Source organism: Nannospalax galili, unplaced genomic scaffold, assembly GCF_000622305.1.
Source record: "Nannospalax galili isolate Female #2095 unplaced genomic scaffold, S.galili_v1.0 scaffold861, whole genome shotgun sequence".
NCBI lineage: Eukaryota > Metazoa > Chordata > Mammalia > Rodentia > Spalacidae > Nannospalax > Nannospalax galili.
In genome coordinates this window covers 2,543,779-2,563,170 of record NW_008345581.1, presented here as the reverse complement: position 1 = coordinate 2,563,170, position 19,392 = coordinate 2,543,779, and positions in this window count along the sequence as shown.

Genomic DNA, 19,392 nt, shown 5'->3' with positions numbered 1-19,392 from the left:
TCATCTCTGATTTTGTTGATTTGGATTTGCTCATTCTTTCTTTTGGTTAATTGGGCTAAGGATTTGTCAATATTGTTTAGCTTTTCAAAGAACCAGCTCTTAGAGTCATTGATTCTTTGTATTGTTTTCTTTGTTTCTATTTCATTAATTTCTGCTGTCATTTTTGTTGTTTCTTCTCTTCTGCTGGGTTTGGGTTTCATTTGTTCTTGCCTTGCCAGGGTCTTGAGTTGCAGTGTTAGGTCATTTATTTGGGATCTTCCTAATTTTTTCATGTAGGCACTTAGAGCTATAAACTTCCCTCTTAGGACTGCTTTTAATGTGTCCTAGAGGTTGTGTTGTGCTGTATTGTCCTTTTCATTGAATTCAAGGAATTCTTTTATTTCTTTCTTAATTTCTCCTTTGATCCAGTCATTGTTTAGGAGTGTGTTGCTCAATCGCCACGAGTTCGTGTAGTGACCAGGGCTTTGTCCAGTGCTGGTTTTGAGCTTTATTGCATTGTGGTTTGATAGAATTCATGGGATTATTCCAGTTTTTTGGTATTTGCTAAGGTTTGTTTTGTGGCCCAGTATGGGGTCAATTTTGGAAAAACTTCCATGAGGTGCTGAGTAGAAAGTATATTCTTTGGTGCTTGGGTAGAATATTTGAAAGATGTCTGTTAGGCCCATTTGATGTATGGTATCATTTAATTCAGACGTCTCTCTGTCTATTCTTCGTGCAGCTTACCTGCCTAATGAAGACAGTGGGGTACTGAGTTGGGGTTAATCTGTGTCTTAAAGTCCTGTAGTGTTCTTTTTATGAATTTGGGTGCACCAGAGTTTGATGCATATATGTTAAGGATTGTAGTATATTGTTGGTTAACTGTTTATTTGATTAGAATGAAGTGACCCTCCTTATCTCTTCTGATTAGTTTTACTTTGAAGTCTATTTTGTCAGATATTAGAATTACAACTCCTGCTTGTTTCTTAGTGCCATTTGTTTGGAATATTCTTTTCCATCTTTTTATCTTAAGGTAGTGCCTGTCCTGAAAGGTGAGATGGGTTTCCTGCAGACAGTGAAGAGGGAGTTTGTTTCTTAATCCATTCACTTAGCCTATGTCTTTTGACTGGGGAGTTCAGTCCACTGATATTTAAGATTATTATTGAAATGTGTATATTGGTTGCCATCATTTAGATTGCTGTTTGTGTTCTCTGTCTAATTTTGTGTTTCCTAGATTATACCTTTATTTATTTTCTTTTATTGTCCCTGGGGTATAGTTGTTTCTCTCTCTGCTCTCTGTTCTGCTTTAAGTATTCTTTGAAGGGCTGGTTTTGTGAACATGTATTCTTTCAGCTTTTTGTGTCATGGAAGATGTTTCTTTCCTCCTCAATTATAATAGACATTTTTGCTGGGTAAAGTATTCTGGGCTGGCATCTATTGTCATGTAGAACTGGAAATACCTTGGTCCAGGCTCTTCTGGCTTTCATAGTTTGCATTGATAAGTCAGCTGTAATTCTGATGGGCTTTCCTTTATATGTGACTTGTTTTTCTTTTGCTGTTTTCTCTATTCTCTCTTTGTTCTGTACATTTAATATTTTTACTATGATATGTTGTGGGGAGTTTCTTTTCTGATCCTGTCTATTTGGTGTTCTATGTGCTTCCTGTATTTGTATGGGCATGTCTTTCTTTAAGTTTGGGAAATTTTCTTCCACAATTCTGTTGAAGATCTGGTCCATGCCATTGTCTTGGGATTCTTCTCCTTCTTGTATGCCTATGATTCACAAGTTTGGTCTTTTTATGGTATCACTCAATTCCTGCATATTCCATTCTTGTGTTTTTAAAAATTTTCCATAATCTTTGCTTGAATGGTCCAGTTCTTCCACTTTATCCTCCAGTGCTGATATTTTACTTTCCATCTCATTCATTCTAACAATGAGCCTTTCCCCTGTTGCTTCAAGTTGGCTTATTGAGTTTTGTACTTCCTTCTTCATTTCTGCCTGAGTTTTCTTCACTGTTTCCAACTCTTTTGTGAATTCATTCAGAAATTTATCTTCTTTTAGTTCTTTGATTTGTTTGTTCGTGTGTTCTTTAAATTCGTTGAATTCCTTGATCGTGTTTATGATTGTTCTTTTAAATTCAGTGTCCTGGGTTATCTCTAGGGGGTTCTCCTTGTAGAACTTTTCTACAGGATTGGTGGAGTTTGGTAGGGACACAGTGTTTTGGCTTTCCATTTTGTTATTCTTTTGTTGTGATTTTGGTCTGGGAATTTCTTTTGTTGTTTATGATTCTGATATGAGAATTAACTTGAAGTATGCTTCTGTTTGTATTATCTGGGTGCCTAGATCCTTTCTTTATTGATTATGTAAAGGTGGTTGGTACAGGGTTCAGAATCTCTCAGGTTTAATTTGGAGGGAACTGATGGCTTCAGGTCAGCTATTCAGGAGTACCCACAGAAGCCCAATTCAGGTTCCAGTCAGGTACACTCAGGCTTCCTTCACCACGTGGAGGCAGGATCAGGGTGCTCTCAGGCAGTCCACCCCCTTAGGTTGTCTGTTAGGATCTTAGCCTTAGTCTACCAAAGCTATATCTGCCCTGTGGCCTTAGTAGGGGCCTCACGAAATGCCAGATAGGGGGATGGGTATGATGCTATTAGGGGAAGCTCACCATCATGTGGAGGCAGGATCTGGGTTCTCTCAGGCCTGCCTGTGTGTTCAGGCCCTCTGCCAGAGGGAGGCCAGAGAGAGGCCAGAACTCAGAACTCCCTGGTGGTCTGCTGAGATCAGAGCTGCTACACCAATTGATACTTCCCTCAGTTTTTAAAAATTCAGTGTTGCTTTAGCTATTCTTGGTCTTTTGTGCTTCTATATAAATTTTGAGATTGGTTTTCTATGTCTGTGAAGAATGTCTCTGGAATCTTGATTGGTACAGTGTTGAATCTCTAAATTGCTTTTGGTAGGATGGTCATTTTCATAGACTCCAAAAAGTTTGATTCTTCTGATTCATGAGCATGATATCTAGGGTCATCTTCTAGGGTCATCCTCAGTTTCTTTCTTTAGTGTCTTAACATTTTTATTGTAGAAGCCTTCTATTCTCTTACTTAGGTTTATTCCCAGGTACTTTCTGTGACTATGGTAAATGGAATTATTTCACTGATTTCTTTTTCAGTATGTTTGTCATTGTGTATAGAAAACTACAGATTTCTGTCTGTTAATTTTGGATACTGACACTTTGCTTAAAAATGTTTAGCATTTCTAAGAGGTTTTTTGATTTTGGTAGAGTCTTTAATGTATAGAATCATATCATCTACAAAAGGGAATACATTTATTTCTTCTTTCTTATTCGTATCCTCTTTATTTCTTCTTTCTTACTGCTCTAGCTAAGACTTCAAGCACTATATTGAATAGGAGTGGGGGGAGTAGGCACTCTTGTCATGTTCCTGATCTTAGGGAGACTGCTTTGGGATTTTCCCAATTTACTATGATGTTGGCTATAGGTTTAATGTGTAGCCTTTATTATGTTGAGGTATGCTCTCTCTACCACTAGCTTCTCCATGACTTTTATCATGAAAAGATGTTGGATTTTACCAAAGGCATTTTTTGCATCTATTGAGATGGTCATATGATTTCTGTCTTTAGTTCATTTATGTGATGAATTACATTTACTGATTTTCATATGTTGAATCATCCCCTGCATCTCTGGAATAAAGCTGTCTTGAGCATGGTGAATGATCTTTTTGATACAATCTTGAATTTGGTTTTGAAGTATTTTAATGAGAATTTTTGCTTCTATATTCATCAGGGAGATTGGTGTGCAATTTTCTTTTTAGTTGTATCTTAGGTTTTCACTAAAAGAGTTTGAAAGCATTCTTTTCTTTTCTATTTTGTGAAATAATTTGAATAGTATTGGCATTAGTTCTTTAAGGTCTGATAGAATTCTGCAGTGGTCCTTGGTTTTTTTTTTTTTTTTTGATTTGGGGGAGATGCTTTGTTACTGGTTCAGTGTTGTTTTCGGTTTTAGGTCTGATTAAATTATATATTTCATCTTGTTTTAATTTAGAGAAATCCAACCATTTCCTTTAGGTTTTCCCATTTAATGGAGCATGAATTTTAAGGCATATTTAAGTTTTCTGAATTTCATTGGTATCTGTTGTTATGGCTCTCTTCATCTCTAATTTTGTTAATTTGAATGTTCTTTCTATTTCTTTTGGTTAATTTGGCTAAGGATTTGCTTACCTTTTCAAAGAATGAGCTCTTTGTTTCATTAACTATATTATTTTTTCATTTCTATTTTATTAATTTCTGCCCTGATCACCATTATTTCCTCCTATCTGCTTCTTTTGAGTTTGGTTTGTTCTTGTTGTTCCAAGGTCATAAGGTGCGTCACTAAGTTACTCACTTGAAATCTCTCAAATTTTTTGATGTAGGCACTTAGCAGTATAAAGTTTTCTCTTAAGAGTGCCTTTATTATGTCCCACAGGTTTTGGTATATTGTGTTATCATTTTCATTAAATTCTAGGAATTTTAAAAGTTTTTTCTTGATTTCTTCAGTGACCCACTTATCATTTAATAGTATGTTGTTTAGTGTCCATGAGCTTGTGAACCTTGTGCAGTTTTTATTGCTGTTGATAGCTAGCTTTATTCCATTTCATCTAGCTGTAGTACAGGATGTAATTTCAACTTTCCTGTGTTTGTTGAAGATTTGTTTGTGTCCTAAAATGTAATCTGTTTTGAAGAATAGTCCATGTGCTGCTGAGAAGTATATATATATATATATATATTATAGAAAGTATATTCTTTGGTGCTATAGGTGGAATTTCTGTAGATGTCTCTTAGGTCCATTTGATTTATGGTATCATTGGACTTCAGTGTTTGTTTAATTTCTGTCTGGATGACCTGTCTATTGGAGAGAGATACTGAAGTCCTCCACAGTTTCTGTGTTGGGGTTAATATGTGGCTTTATATCTAGTAATATTTGTTTTATGAAATGTGCTGCACTTGTATTTGATGCATATATGCTTAGAATTGTGATGTCCTCTTAATGGATTATTCCCTTCATGAGTATGAACTGGCCTTCTTTATCTGTTATATTTTTGGTTTGAAGTTTGTCAGTGGTTAGAATACAACAAGCTCCTCTTGCTTGTTTCCCAGGAATATTTGCTTAGAATACCTTTTTCCATTCTTTTAACTTATGGTGATGTGACTATCTTTAATTTTTTTATTTAAAAATATTATGGGTGTTGTGTGTGTATTTCCACGTGGATGTGTGTGTGTGTGTGTGTGTGTGTGTGTGTGTGTGTGCGTGTGTAGCTGTGGAGGTCAGACGCTTGCATTCCCTGAAGCTTGTGTTATAGGTGATTATGAACCATCTGATAAGGGTTCAGGGAACCAAACCTGTCCTCTGCAAGAGCAGTATGTATGTTTAGTCATTGAGCCACCTCTCCAGCTCTGGTGATTTCTATCTTTGATGGTGAGATATGTTCCTTGGAAGCAGCAAAAAGATGGATCCTGTTTTCTAATCTGCTAGTCTTGTGTATTTTCCCCCCTTTTTGAGACAGGGTCTCCTTGTAGCCTTAGCTGGCCTAGAACTCTTTTGTAGACCAGACTGGTCTTGAACTCACAAAGATCCACCTACCTCTGCCTCCCAAGTGCTGGGACTAAAGGTGTGTGCCACCATGCCCAACTAGTCTGTGTCTTTTTATTGGTGAACTGAGACTATTAATGTTTAGAGTATTATTGAAAGGTGCATTAATTCCTGTTATTTTGATGATTTTTGTGGCACTTTCTTAGCAACTTTCTTAATTAACTGCCTTGGTATGGTTTATTTTTCGCTATGACTTTTTGGGTGTGTTCATTCTTCTCTCTAGTCTGGTGTTTTCCTTCTGGTGTCCTCTGTAGAGCTGGGTAGTGATCATAAATCCTTTGTTTTTATCACAGAAAGTTTGTATTCCCCCTTCACTTATAAACAATAACTTTGCTGCATACAGTATTCTGGGTTGCCATTTGTTGTCAGAGCATGAAATGCATCTTTCCAAGCCCTTTTGGCCTTGAAAGTTCTTACTGAGCTATCAGCTATCCAGTGGCCTGCCTTTATATAGTTTGACTTTTCTCTTTTGCAGCTTTCAGTATCTCTTATTAATTCTGTGTTTTAGTGTTTTAGCTGTAATTTGCTATGGTGAGTTTCTTTTCTGGTTCCATCTATTTGATGCTCTGTGGGCCTCATCTACTTGTACGGGCATCTTTTTCTCAAGAGTGCAGATATTTTCTTGTATGATTCTGTTGAAAATATTTTCTATACTTTTGACCTGAAATTCTTTGTCTTCTTCTATTCCTATATTTCATAGATTTGGTTTTTCCAAAGATCCTGAATGTTCCACTCATACATTTAAAAAAATTGTCGAATAATCAATAGCTCTCTAATTTGACTTAAGACCCACTCAGTGGGAGAAAAATCATGTGTGGTACCGTAGGCATAGCCAAATACACATGGCTGGAGAGGTCATAAACCCTAGAGAAAAACTTACTGTATTCTAAATACATATTCTTATGCTTACAGACAAGTGTATTTCTTACCACTCATCAAAGAAGCTTCTTTATTTTCAACAGATGAAGACGTTTACAAAGTTCCATAGCTATTCAAATGCAGAGAATAACTAACTGTGATGTGTTCAGCTCTAAGTGACACATCTACAATGTAACCTCTACACCTAAGGCTCAGGGAACATTGAGGACAAGGGGATGGAAAGAATGTAAGAGCCAGAGGGATAAGACACCTGCTGCTAATTAATGCATTCTACATGTGATAGGGAAACTGCACCAATGAAATCTCCACAGTATGGTAGTCTAACAAGAGCTGCATAATGACAAAACCAGTTGACATGCCAAGGTGGATGGAGGAAATGTCACAGGGTTATCCTCAAGATGAAGAACTATAGGCAATTAATGGATGCTGAGGGAGGGAGATTTAGTTTTCTCTAGGGACTAGCTCCCTGAGAGGTTATCTAATCCCAAGTGGGCATCCCTAAACACAGGTACACATAGCACCACTAATGGACTCAGTGCAATATATATGTATATGTATATATATAAATGTATGTGTGTGTATGTAACAGTAATAATCAAAAAAGAGGAAAAGAAATTGTGAAGGAGTGGGAGTACATGATAGGAGTTGGTGGAGGACCGGAAGGGATGGAAATAATGCAGTACACGTGCATGAAATTCTCAGAAATAAAAGCACAAATACTATCATTTTCTTTAAATGGATGATCCAATTCCACTATTTTGTATTAAAGATATGATATTTTGTCATCCATACGATCCATTCTGTTGGTGAGTCTTTCCACCAAGGCTTTTATTTGACCAATTGAAATTTTCATTTCAGTTTGAGTTTTCTTCAGTACTTTTCTTTATTGAATTCAATTTCCACATCCTGAACTGTCTTTCTTGCTTCATTCACCCGTTTCTGCTTTCTTGGGCTTCAGTCGGTTTATTCCTGATCTCTCTCAGTTCATTCAGATATTTTTTATGACCTCTTTAAATTCTTTGAACATGTTTATAGTTGACCTTCTGAATTCTTTGTCTTGAATTTTATCTAAGTCATTCTCCTTGGGGACCATTACTATGGGATTGGTGATTTTAGGGGTGGGGAATAGATTCTCTTGGATTTTTTTTTATTGTTTGTGTTTTTCTGATGAGATCTGGGTATCTGAATTTAGGTTGTTGGTTGTGATCAGAGCCTGGAAGTTGGCTGTGGACTAGGTACCTTGAGGGACATTAGAGAGACTGGAGGTGAGTCAGGGTAAGAAGCCTTGTTGGGTCCACACCAGGCCTAGCTACTTGTGGTAGGTCATTTGGGGAGAGTTCCTGTGGTGGGGAAGGAGTTGGAAGGTGTTTGGGATAGGAGAACTGTCTGTCCTAGTCAAGCTGGGTTGAGTCACATGTGGTGGTTCTGTTGGAGAGGTTTCCAGGGTAGGGGAGGGTTGCAGATGATCAAGGTGAGGGGGCACTGTCTGTCTGGGTTTGTGCTGGGATGGGCCTTGTGTGATAGTTCTGTTGGAGGGGGCTTCTGGGACAGACATTTGGGCCTTATTCAGTCTGCACCGGGTCTTGTAAAGGTTTGGATGGAGGAGTCTTCCTTGTTCCTGGTTTTTGAGAGAGGGTCTTACTATGTAGCCCAGACTGACCTTGAACTTATGATCTTCCTGCCTCCATCTCTTAAGTACTAGAATTACTGGTAGGTATGTACCATTATGCTCGTGATAATATATATATATGTTCTCAAACTACTCTAATGAAGTTTGCACTCTTCTTAACACAAGAAAAATTTAAATACAGGAAAATTTCCAAGTGGTCTTATAAAATGTCAGGACTGTAGTAACCCATCCTCATTTAACAATAGCCACACAATCACTGCTCTTGCAGATCTTCTGATGAAACATGGGAATGTGTAGTCCCTCAGGGGGCTGGGTGATATTTAACTGTGCCCGAAGCAAATACAAATGATTCCCAACCCTTCAGAATGTACTCTTGAAACAAATGTGTCCAGCTATGCCTGAGTGCCTTGGGGCTAACTGAATAGTTGGGAGTGCTCCGAATTAACTTCTCAGTAGAAAATGCTTATTAAAAGAGAAATAGTAAAATGTGCTAATTTGAAACTTACATATATATTATGAATACTTAACAATCATCCAAAAAGGTATTTAGATGTTAGCAGTACAAAAGATTCTTTGAAGTGGAATATTTATCATTGCCAGTAATGGAAAAATCACATAACGATATTAAAAGGTGGACCTTAGGTGAATATGATTATTGCCTATCAAATCTCTACAGACAGTGCACCTCTGATGCTTTCAAATAAGCTCTTCTATTCAAGAAAACATAAGAAATGCCCAGTTTCTGCCACTGAGTGAAATGAGTCACAAAGTAAAAATCATTCTTATTTACTAAACATAGAGTTGTTTTCTCTTGCATCTGAGTTTGTGCCTGGAGACTTGTCCTCAGTAACCTGCTATTCTAGAAATAGCTTCTCAAGGCTGTGTCTTTCCCTCTTGCTCTCATTTGAGAGGTGGCTGTTCTTCCTAGTGTATCAGTGTATTGCCTGAATGTAGGTAGGTGCCCTTGTGTTGTGTAGTGCCCTTGGAGGTCAGAAGAGGGCGGTGGATCCCCTGGAACTGGAGCTATAGATGGTTGTTAGCCACCATGTGGATGCTGGGAATCAAACCCGGGTCCTCTGCAAGAGTAGTCATTGTTTTTAACCACTGAGCCATCTCTCCAGTCTTGATAATTTTTCTTATAAGGATGGAAGAAGAGATTTTAAACTCTTATTTTGGAGATAAGAATAATTTTATGAATAGGAACCTAACTGAACACAGATCTCCCACCCCAAGGGCATAGTTCTGAATGTGTCATACCAATGGACAGTCTACGCAGAATTTAAAGAATGTCCATATTTCCATGTTCAGTGTCAACTGGACTCAGGGGCTCTTTCATCCTTTGGTTTGGGGACATGACACTTGCTATTTTCTTTGTCTTTTCCTGGCTTAAGATTGCTCCAGGGAGCTAAAATGGCAGGCTAGCCATCGATTCTAAGTATCTCAGTTCAGAAAGGCTTTGACCTGAGTGTCTGTGACAGACTGTGAGGGGCCTCTGTTGTAGAGGAGGGGCCTTCTTGTGGCACAACGGCATTTTCTCTGAGTAGTGAAATCTAGTGTGGCTTTGTAAATGACCACTGGTGAATATGGTCTTCAATCAGGACATGTGTTTGGTGGTGTTTCAGCATGCAATTATCTCCTAAATCCTCAGAGGGGAACACAACCCATATGGTTCCCCACTGGGCATGATAACTCTCCAAAGCCTCCCCTGGGTGTGGTGCCCATGCCAAGAAGGTGCTGCAGCAGTTAAAGATGGCTTTCTCCCTGGGCTCTGGGGCATATTTATCTTCAAGCTAATGTTACAGTTGGTGCTTCCTTTTGCCAAGCTTCATAACATCTGGGCCTCTTCTTCCTTCACGGCTTCACAATAATGTGAAAAGAGCGTTCAGAAAAATCTGCCTTCTGGTGAGGAGGAAAGAATGCTCGTTGAATATCCATTAGATTCAATAAGTCAGTCTCATCTCAAAGACATCTTGTTGACCTATCACAAGTCCTTCCGAAACTATAACCTAGAAGAGGCCTTGGGCCTTTTATCCCCAATGGCTGGTGGGAGGGAGGCTGGATGGCCGGGGTGATACCCTGCCGGACAATGGGGAGCATTGACGAAGTGCTCCCATTTATTGGCTGAGCGACTGCATCAGTCATTCATTCACAGGCACAAGGTCTAAATTGCAGAACCAATTAACAGCACTAATAGCCCTTGCCTGAATTAATCTTTGAGACAAAAGGGAGGAGAAGTGGAAGTGCTATTAGCAAATCAAGCTGTACCATCCCTGCTTTATTGCAGGAATCTCAGTGTCTGTATGTGGCTATTGTGCGCTGACTGCAATTACAGCCCTCATTTAAAAATGATTAAGTGGTTATAATTATTTTTCAATTAAAACTTATATCTTCCATTTATGCAACATTTCAGACTTCAATTAAACTTCTTTTTAAAAGTGCCAGTGAACCAAAAGATTCCTGCTTCGTCTTTTGCCAGGAAGCCCTAAACTTAACCCACATAGGGTTTTGATTTCCAGTTTTCAGAAGTCCATTACATTTAGACATTGAGGTGAAAGTTAAGGAGCAATAAAATTTGCAGTGCCCAGTGGAGTTGACCTTCTTCCTCGGGAGGTCTGAGGTATCTGTGATTACTAAGAATGGGGCTCTTAGTGGATGGGCATATCACTGGCAGACCTGTCACCCGACACTCCCTCTTTAGAGCAACACACCCAGCTGTCCTCTTACGACAGTGATGAGTGAATGCATCATAGATGTAAAGTTTTAAAATTTAATTTTTATTTGTGTAAGGTGTGTGTGTGTGTGTGTGTGTGTGTGTGTGTGTGTGTGTGATGCCATGAGGGTGGGGGTCAGAGAACAACTTGGCTGGAGTCGGTTCTCTTTCCACTAAGTGGGTCCCTGGGATTGAACCCTGGGTCATTAGGCACCTTTACCTACGGAACCATTTCACAGGCCCAAGATGTAAAGTGTTGAGTAACTCAGTGGGTTTGAAAACTACAGCAGTTTCAGGGTTCCCCCTGTGGTGGTTAACCTTGGTTGTCAACTAGACTGGATTGAGAGACTGTGAGAAATATTAGTAAAGAATTCTTCTGGGTGTGCCTGTGAGAGTGCTTCCAGGGATAATTGACATGTGAAACGGAATTGAGACATAAAGACCCACCCTGAATGTGGACAGCACCATCCAACAGATGAGGAGCCCCTCATCTATGAGGGGGAACATGAGGAGGGAACAGAACGTGGAAGAAGGGGAAAGTTGGCTGCAGGCGAAAGTCAGTCTTCCTGGGTGGATGCACTTTTCTGCCATGACCTATGGGTATCAGACTCCAGATTCTTCAGCTTTGGAATGTGGGTTTGTAGCAGCAGCTCTCCAGGGACTTGCAGGCTTCAGCCTTGGGCCCAGGCTGCACTGTTGGTTCCTCTTCTCCCCAAGCTTTCTGCTCCTTGGATTGCGCAGTTACTGGTTTCCTCAGTTCTCCAGCCCGCAGACTACCATTGTGGGACTATTCAGTCTTGGATTGTGTGAGACAGTCTCTGTGTGTATGTGTATGTATGCTGGTGTGTGCGTATGTGTTGTATGTGCATGTTCGTGTGTGTGTGTGTGTGTGTGTGTGTGTATGGGTGTGCTTTTGTATGTAAGCCAGAGGTCAATGTCAAGTGCCTTTCTTACTTGCTCTCCACTTTATTTTTTGGACAGGAGTTTCACTGACCTGGAGCTCACTGATTCAGCTAGGCTGGGTGGCCAATCAGCTTCAGGGATCCTCCTATCTCTGTCCCTCCTCCCCCAGTGCTGGTGTTACTAACTCAACTGTCTCCTAGACCCCTCCTGTAATCCAATCTAATAAATTCTCTCATTATAACATCTATATTCCATTGATTCTGTTCCTGTAGAGAACTCTACCACACCTCCTTAAACACTGTGTTTACAGTGTGTTGCTTGAGGAGGAGAGGCAGGCATCATGCATAAATCATGGCCTATTTTATCTTACTGCCCATGGCCATTGGTGTATGCATATGGGAATGTGACCCTCATGGGGATATCATGTGTGGGGCTGGGGGTCCTCCAGGGGTTAGACATTACAGTTAGGTCTTTAAGAAGCTACTTCACCAACTTCAGTGAGGACCAGTCCTGTGAAAAGAAGTCCTTGAGCTCAGCAAGTACAGGGGGTTAGCTGTTCCCTTACTGCTGACAACCTTGGCTTCCCATTTTACCTGGTTATTCTGAATTAATCTCCATTTGATCTTGTGCCGTGGAAGCCATCTGTGCCACACAATTAAAAGAAATACACAAAAGAAACCATTTCTAAATTTCTTCCTTAGTATCAAGGTCATCATTTCTCTGGCATAATTATGGTGCCGATGGGGAAAATTCTGTCTCAAGATAGAGGAGGCAATGGCAGTATTAAAATCTGGAGCTGGTACCGTGAACTAGACCCTGCCTGAGAGATTTAGCAAAAACATGTGGCCTTTTTCTACAAGGATGCAGATGTACAAGTTCAATGTATTTTCTGTTTTTCAAAAAATTAAATAATCTGGGCATTGTGGCTCATGCAAGCAATCCCAGTACTATGGGGTCTGAGGTAGGAGGACTGCCTTAAGTTTGAGGCCAGCCTGGGCTACAGAGTGAGACCCTGTCTCAAAATAACAACAAAAAATAAAATATATCATTTACTATTGTTCACATCTCCAAAGTACCTTTAATTTGTTATGGTTACTAAATACATGATAAATAGGTATGGTGAAACACCTATTCATAGGAGAGCTGAAACAGGAGGACTGAGAGTTCAAGGCTAGCCTGGGCTACATGAAAGACTGTCTGAAAATGTTAATTGTAGAACAGAAACGTTGGGAAGTAAACTTAAGGGGGAAAAACTGAACCATCTGTAAGCATGGTTGAGGAAGTCTAACATCTTTTAGTACTGAGAGGTTATTCATTCAACACACCTTCAGCATTTGACTGTCCAACAGCCACAGGTCAGAAAGGTTGTGTGTTTTCCTTCCCGTGTGGGTGGTGGCCAGGTTCATAGGAAAGGACTGAAGTTTTTACACAGTTCTGTGGTTGGGATAGGTAGAGAGTGACCAGGGTAAAGAAATCCATGAGATCCTCTGGATTCAAAGGCACATGAGAAATTTCATCCGGGATAAGCCAGCATTATAAATAAGAGTGGTCAGGACCTAAGAGCAAAGAAGAAGCAGGTTCAAAGACCTCCGGAGGGTTCTTCTTTATAATACAAGCCACACAGGACCAAGAAAACATGGCCCTGGAGACTGAGAGAGGCCAGAATATTTAGGAGTGCAATTTTCCCAATTAATACTTTTAATAATATATACCATACCTTAACTACTACATTTGATAATTAATATCAATCAAATATATTTCTTCTTTTTATAGGCCTAGTATTTCTTTCTGAATTAACCATTTTCATCAGTTACTTTATATAGCTTATATAATATATCTATGATGTAGATATTCTAAAGCTGAATTTCCAGATGGGATTGGGCAAGTTGTTCGGAGGGTATTTCTCCTGATTATGCAGCTAATAGGCACAAGAGTTGGAGTGCCTCATCCACTGGGGCACGAGAACCCCTATTTTGTATTTATAATGGCTATGTAGAAAGTCTCAAGTCTAGTAGGCCAAGGGCTTTCCTCCCCCACCCTGACTGCTGTGATCCGTCCTTTACCTGCCCTGTTCCTCTTTTTCAAAAGTTGTAGATTTTTCTGGTTCTTTACACTTCTCTGTGGTGTTATGGAGGAACTGGCTACCTTCTGTGAGACCTCTGTTGGGATACTGATGGAACATTGATTGGAATTACATTAAATTCATAGATTACTCCCTGGAAAACTTGATATCTTTATGAGATCTAGTCTTCCTTTTTTGTGATTTTGGAGTATCTCTGTTCCTTTAGGTTGACTTTCATAATATTTCATAGTTTTCAATAATATGTCATAGTTTTTTCCATAAAATATATCGATTCATTCCAAGGCTGTTTATATGCCTTTACATTTTAATGTCGTAAATGAGCTCTTGTCCCATTATTTTTCTAATAGATTATTACTGTGTAAAATTTCAATAGATTATTATATGTAACCTTTGTCTTTAGTGAACTTGCTTGATTGTCTTTTCATTTGCAGTGCTGAGATACTAACTTAGGGTCTTGTGTGAGAGACACCTGAGTCCCACTGAACTCTTAGTAGCAACAATGAGAGAGATGGTTTTGTTTCCACTTTTTAACTCTTCTATTCAGACTAGAACTGAGTTGCTGGTGTTCAGTACAATGGTGGATAGAAACAATGATATAGGTATTAAGATATTTTATTTTAATTTAAAAAAAATGTGTGAGTGTGTTTGTGCACAAGCACGTGTGAGTGCAGGTGCCCACAGAGTCCAGAAGAGGGTGTCAGATTTCCTGGATTTGGAGTTACAGGCAATTGTGAGCTGCCCAATGTGAGAACCAAGCTAGGGTCCTCTGGAAGATCACTATGTACTCTTAACTGTGAATCATCTCTCCAGCCCTGTATATAGGCATTTTTGACTTGTTTTTGGTTCAGAAAAATATCCTCCAGTGTTTTGCTATGCAGTATGCTGTATATTTGAGGGTTAATAAATGCCTTGTCTCAGTTAAGTGATGATTTCTGTTCCTGAAAAGGTTGAGCTTCATCAGATCTTTTCCTGTATTAGCTGAGACAATCACACTAATTTCCCTTCTAGTATTATATTGGGTATATTATAATAATATTATATTAATAGCTCACCTGACTTTCCTGGGACATGCCCTACCCTCTCATGACATATAGTTGAATTAAATAAGATGATATTTTATCTAAGATTTCTCATTTGCTTTAATTTTTTTAAATTAATTCTATTTTATTTTATGTGCATGAGTATATTGCCTGCGTGTATGTAAGTGCATCTGTGCTATGCAATGCCTGCAGAGGGCAGAAAATGTTCTGGAACTGGAGTTATCAATGGTTTCTATCCGTCATGTGCGTGCTGGGAACCAAACCCGGGTCCTCTGCAAGAGCAGCCAGTGCTTTCAGCTGCTGAGCACCTCTCCAGCCCCCTTTTGCCTACTTTTACAGACCAATTCTGCCTCCCTTGCTTGCTCTCTTTTCTCCTCTCTCCCACCATTTTCTTCCTTCTTTCATCTCAATACAGATAATATACTTACTTGCCTCCATGAATTAATTTCTGTCTTTGAAACTGTTTATTTAGATTAAAGGTTATTTATTTATCACATGCTTACAGTGTACCAAGACCTCTTCCCTTCTGGTCCCTGGGGACACAGCAGCAGACCAGAACTCGTCCTGCCTCATATTCCTAAGTATTTTGAAAGGACTCTCCCAGCTCTAGGTGTCTCAGAGTGGGAAAAATTGTTTGATTTCTAATTCAATTTCTTTCATAGTTAAAAAATTTTGTTCAAGATTTCTATTTTTCTTTAATTCTTTTTAGATTTTTAAATTTATTTTTACTTATGGGTATGTGTGTGTTTGTGCACATGTGAGTGCAGGTGCCCATAGAGGCCAGAAGAGGGCATCAGGTCCCTGGCACTGGAGTCATAGGTGATCGTAAGCTACCTGGTGTAGGTTTTGGGAACTGATTCCAGGTCTCCTGGAAGAGCAGGGAGTACTCACAAGTCCTGTGCCATCTCTCCAGCCTCCTTCTTAGATTTTTCTGGTAGCCTGAATTTTTTTTACTATTTATTTATTTATTTATTTATTTATTTATATTTTATGTGTATGAATATTTTACCTGCACATATGTTAAGTGTACCATGTGCATTCAATGCCCTTAGAGACCAGTAGAGGGCTCTGGATCTCCTGGAGCTGAAGTTATAGGTGGTTGTTAGCTGCAATGTGTTTGCTGGGAACTGAACCTGGGTTCTCTGGAAAAGCAGCCAGTGCTATTAACTGCTACACCATCTCTCCAGCCCCTGCTGGTAACTTTTACAATATACACATATCAATATATTGCAATATATTGAGGTTAAATATAATTTTTAACCTCTGCCATAGAAACAGTTTCATCCTACGTATTTCCTTCCACAAACCATTTATTTCTGCCTTTTCATTCTTGCTCAGTCTAGTTAAAGATTTATTATCATTAAATTAATTGTACTAGTTTTAACACAGAACTATCTTTTAGTTCTTACTTTATTCCCTTCACTTTATACCTCCCTTTGATAGTTTTTGCTTTTAGCATCTTAAAAAATCTTTTTTGGATTTATTTCATTTTTATTTTGTGTCTTTGAATGTTTTGCCTGCATGTATGTATGTGCACCCATGCATGCAATGCCTGTGGAGGCCAGAAGATGGCATCAGATCCCCTTGAACTGGTTAGATGGTTGTTATCTGCCTGAATGGGTGCTGGACTGAACCTGGGTCCTCTAACCAGGGCTCTTAACTGCTGCACCAGACGTGCCTCTAGCATCTTGAAATGACTGTATAACTCATTTCCAGTTATCTGTAGAGAAGTGCCTTTCTCTAATTCTCATACCACTGAAAGGAACTAGTGATTCTTGAAGAATGACTGAGTCAAGATCTGGGGCAAAATAGAAAAATGATCCAGGAACATCTGTGACAATAGATAACAAAGATGCTATCAAAGACAAGCAGGGTCTAGCAATAGGACCCTGCTGTCTAATTAAAGAAGTTCACTTTCACTGGCCAACGATGAGACAATATGACCATCAAAAAGAATAATATCACTCTTGAGGTCGTTAGAAGATTTGTTCCTCAGGGGTCCCATGGGGTTGGGAGGAGCCCCTGGCTCCTTTCTTTTACCAGCTCCATCCATGTGAGGATAAGTCAAAGGTCCTGCTCGACCATTGTTGGCTCCTCTTGGAAGCAGGGAGGAAATGATTCCTCCGTGTTGACCCTCCTCTTTATAGACTGGACACTGGCTCAAGTCCATCTGGTGGGGTCTCCTCAGCTTCCTTGATCAAGAGGCCAGATGACCCACCACCATTACAGGACATTTTGCACGATGCTCATAGTCCCTGGGAACTAATCGACCCAGGAGGGCAAGGAGCAAAAAGTGTCCTTTGAATCCCTCTGACCCAATTAGTATAGATCTCTTAAACTCCAAGTAACTTGTGTTAAACTGCAACTTGCTTGTTCACTGAGTATAATCTCTTTGAAATACATCCATTTTAAAAAACACAGGTCTAACTTACTCATTTAAAGTGCTGGTAGTCTATTATATGAATAAAGTACAGTTAGTTTGTTCCCTATCTGTGCATTGCTGGTGCTGACGTGTTCCAAACATAGTTGCTGTGTACATCCTGGTGCAGGTCTCTGTGTATTTTGTTCCCTCACTGCATTCCACTGTCATTCCATTGTTTGTACTGACTGTTAAACACATGGCCACCGTGGACATCCTGGTGCAAGTCTCTGTGTATTTTGTTCCCTTACTATGTTCCATTGTTTCTGCTGACATGTTACACATACAGCTTCTTGTGTGTGTGTGGAGAGTTTTTGTTAGGTATAAAATGGTATCTTGTTTTATTTACTTAATTTTTGTTTGATTGCTTGTTTGATTATTTCTGTGGTACTGAGAATTGAACTTCGCATTGCCCGTGATAGGCAAGTACTTTGCCACTGAGCTACATCTCCAGCCCTCTTTTTACATTTTATTTTGAGACGGGTCTTTTTTATCTTTCTTTCTTCCTTCCTTCCTTCCTTCCTTCCTTCCTTCCTTCCTTCCTTCCTTCCTTCCTTCCTTCCTTTTTTTCTTTTCTTTTTAAAAATTATTTATTAACAACATACTTAGAAAAAGCAGTTCATTACAGCAGCATCGACATATTCAATAAAAATTTCCTGAGCTAAGATGCATCTCTTTCAAAATTGGCTGTAAATTTTGAGGGTCACAGTTAAAACCTCATTCAATTTTATGTCTTATAAGGGTTATACTGAGTTCAATATTGTATAACTGTATTAATTCAACTGTGAACCTAAAATTTTATAGCCACTTTTGAAAGATGCTTCTCTTTCAAAATTGGCTGTAAATTTTGAGGGTCACAGTTAAAACCTCATTCAATTTTATGTCTTATAAGGGTTATACTGAGTTCAATATTGTATATTGTATAACTGTATTAATTTAACTGTGAACCTCAAAATTTACAGCTAATTTTGAAAGTGAAGCATCTTTGCTCTGGAAATTGTTATTGAATATGTTAATGCTGTAATGAAATGCTTCTAATCATGTGGTTATTAAATAATTAAAAAAAAGAATAATATCTGTAGTGGATTGAAATGCATCACCTGTATTAAACTCTGTAAGCTCATCATGAGACTAAAAATATGCCTTATGGTAATGCTTGATGTCAAGAAATTAACTTATCCTAAAAACCCATTAAAAAGAAAGTCATATTTATTCTGCTTTTCCTGGATAAAGTATACCTCAAGGAAACTAGCAGTTGATTCAAGTTCTGTTTGGAGTAATTTTAGTTAATTCATGAAGAATGATATCATAGGATGTCCCCTCCTTTGCAGCCTGTAGTGGACACTCTCAGTGATGCAAAAGCCTGCTGGTTTGATGCAGTATGGGGTACATGCCACTGCCTGTGAAATATTCTTACAAAAAATGCAAACAACGATTAAATCAGATCCCAGCCAATGGTTTGTAGGAAGAAGAGGAAACCCTGGAACACACTTAGTGATTCCATGGGATTAGAATCAAAGAAGTCCAGACTAAGGGAAGTTCTACAAGAAAAGCTTTTGGTAGGCTTCTTTTCTTAATATTAAACACCTCTCTCTCTCTCTCTCTCTCTCTCTCTCTCTCTCTCTCTCTCTCTCTCTCTCTCTCTCTATGTTGTGTGTGTACCTGCATGCATACATGCCATGACACATGTAGGGGTCAGAGGAGAACTTGCAGGAGTTGGTTCTCTCCTTCCACCATGTGGGCCCTGGGGATCAAACTCAGGTGAGAAGTCACCTTTATCCACTGAGCCATCTCACTGGCTCCTTGTACACTTCTTCAGCTAATAATTATCAATGGGGAAAAAAAGAGGTATAGAGTTTATAGATTAAAAGATATCTAAAGCACATAAACCAATATAATAGCCGAATCTTGTTTGGAATCCTGATTTGAACAAGCTACACATATTATTGCGTATTTGCACACTTTAATATTGCATATCATATATTATCAACTTCTTCAAATTTGATTTGTGTACTAAGAAATTTTTATAGTGTACTGTTTATTCTTTGAAATATTTGAAACTTATTTTGTAACAAGGTGAATCTTTTTTTGAAAATTTTTTTTATTTATTTT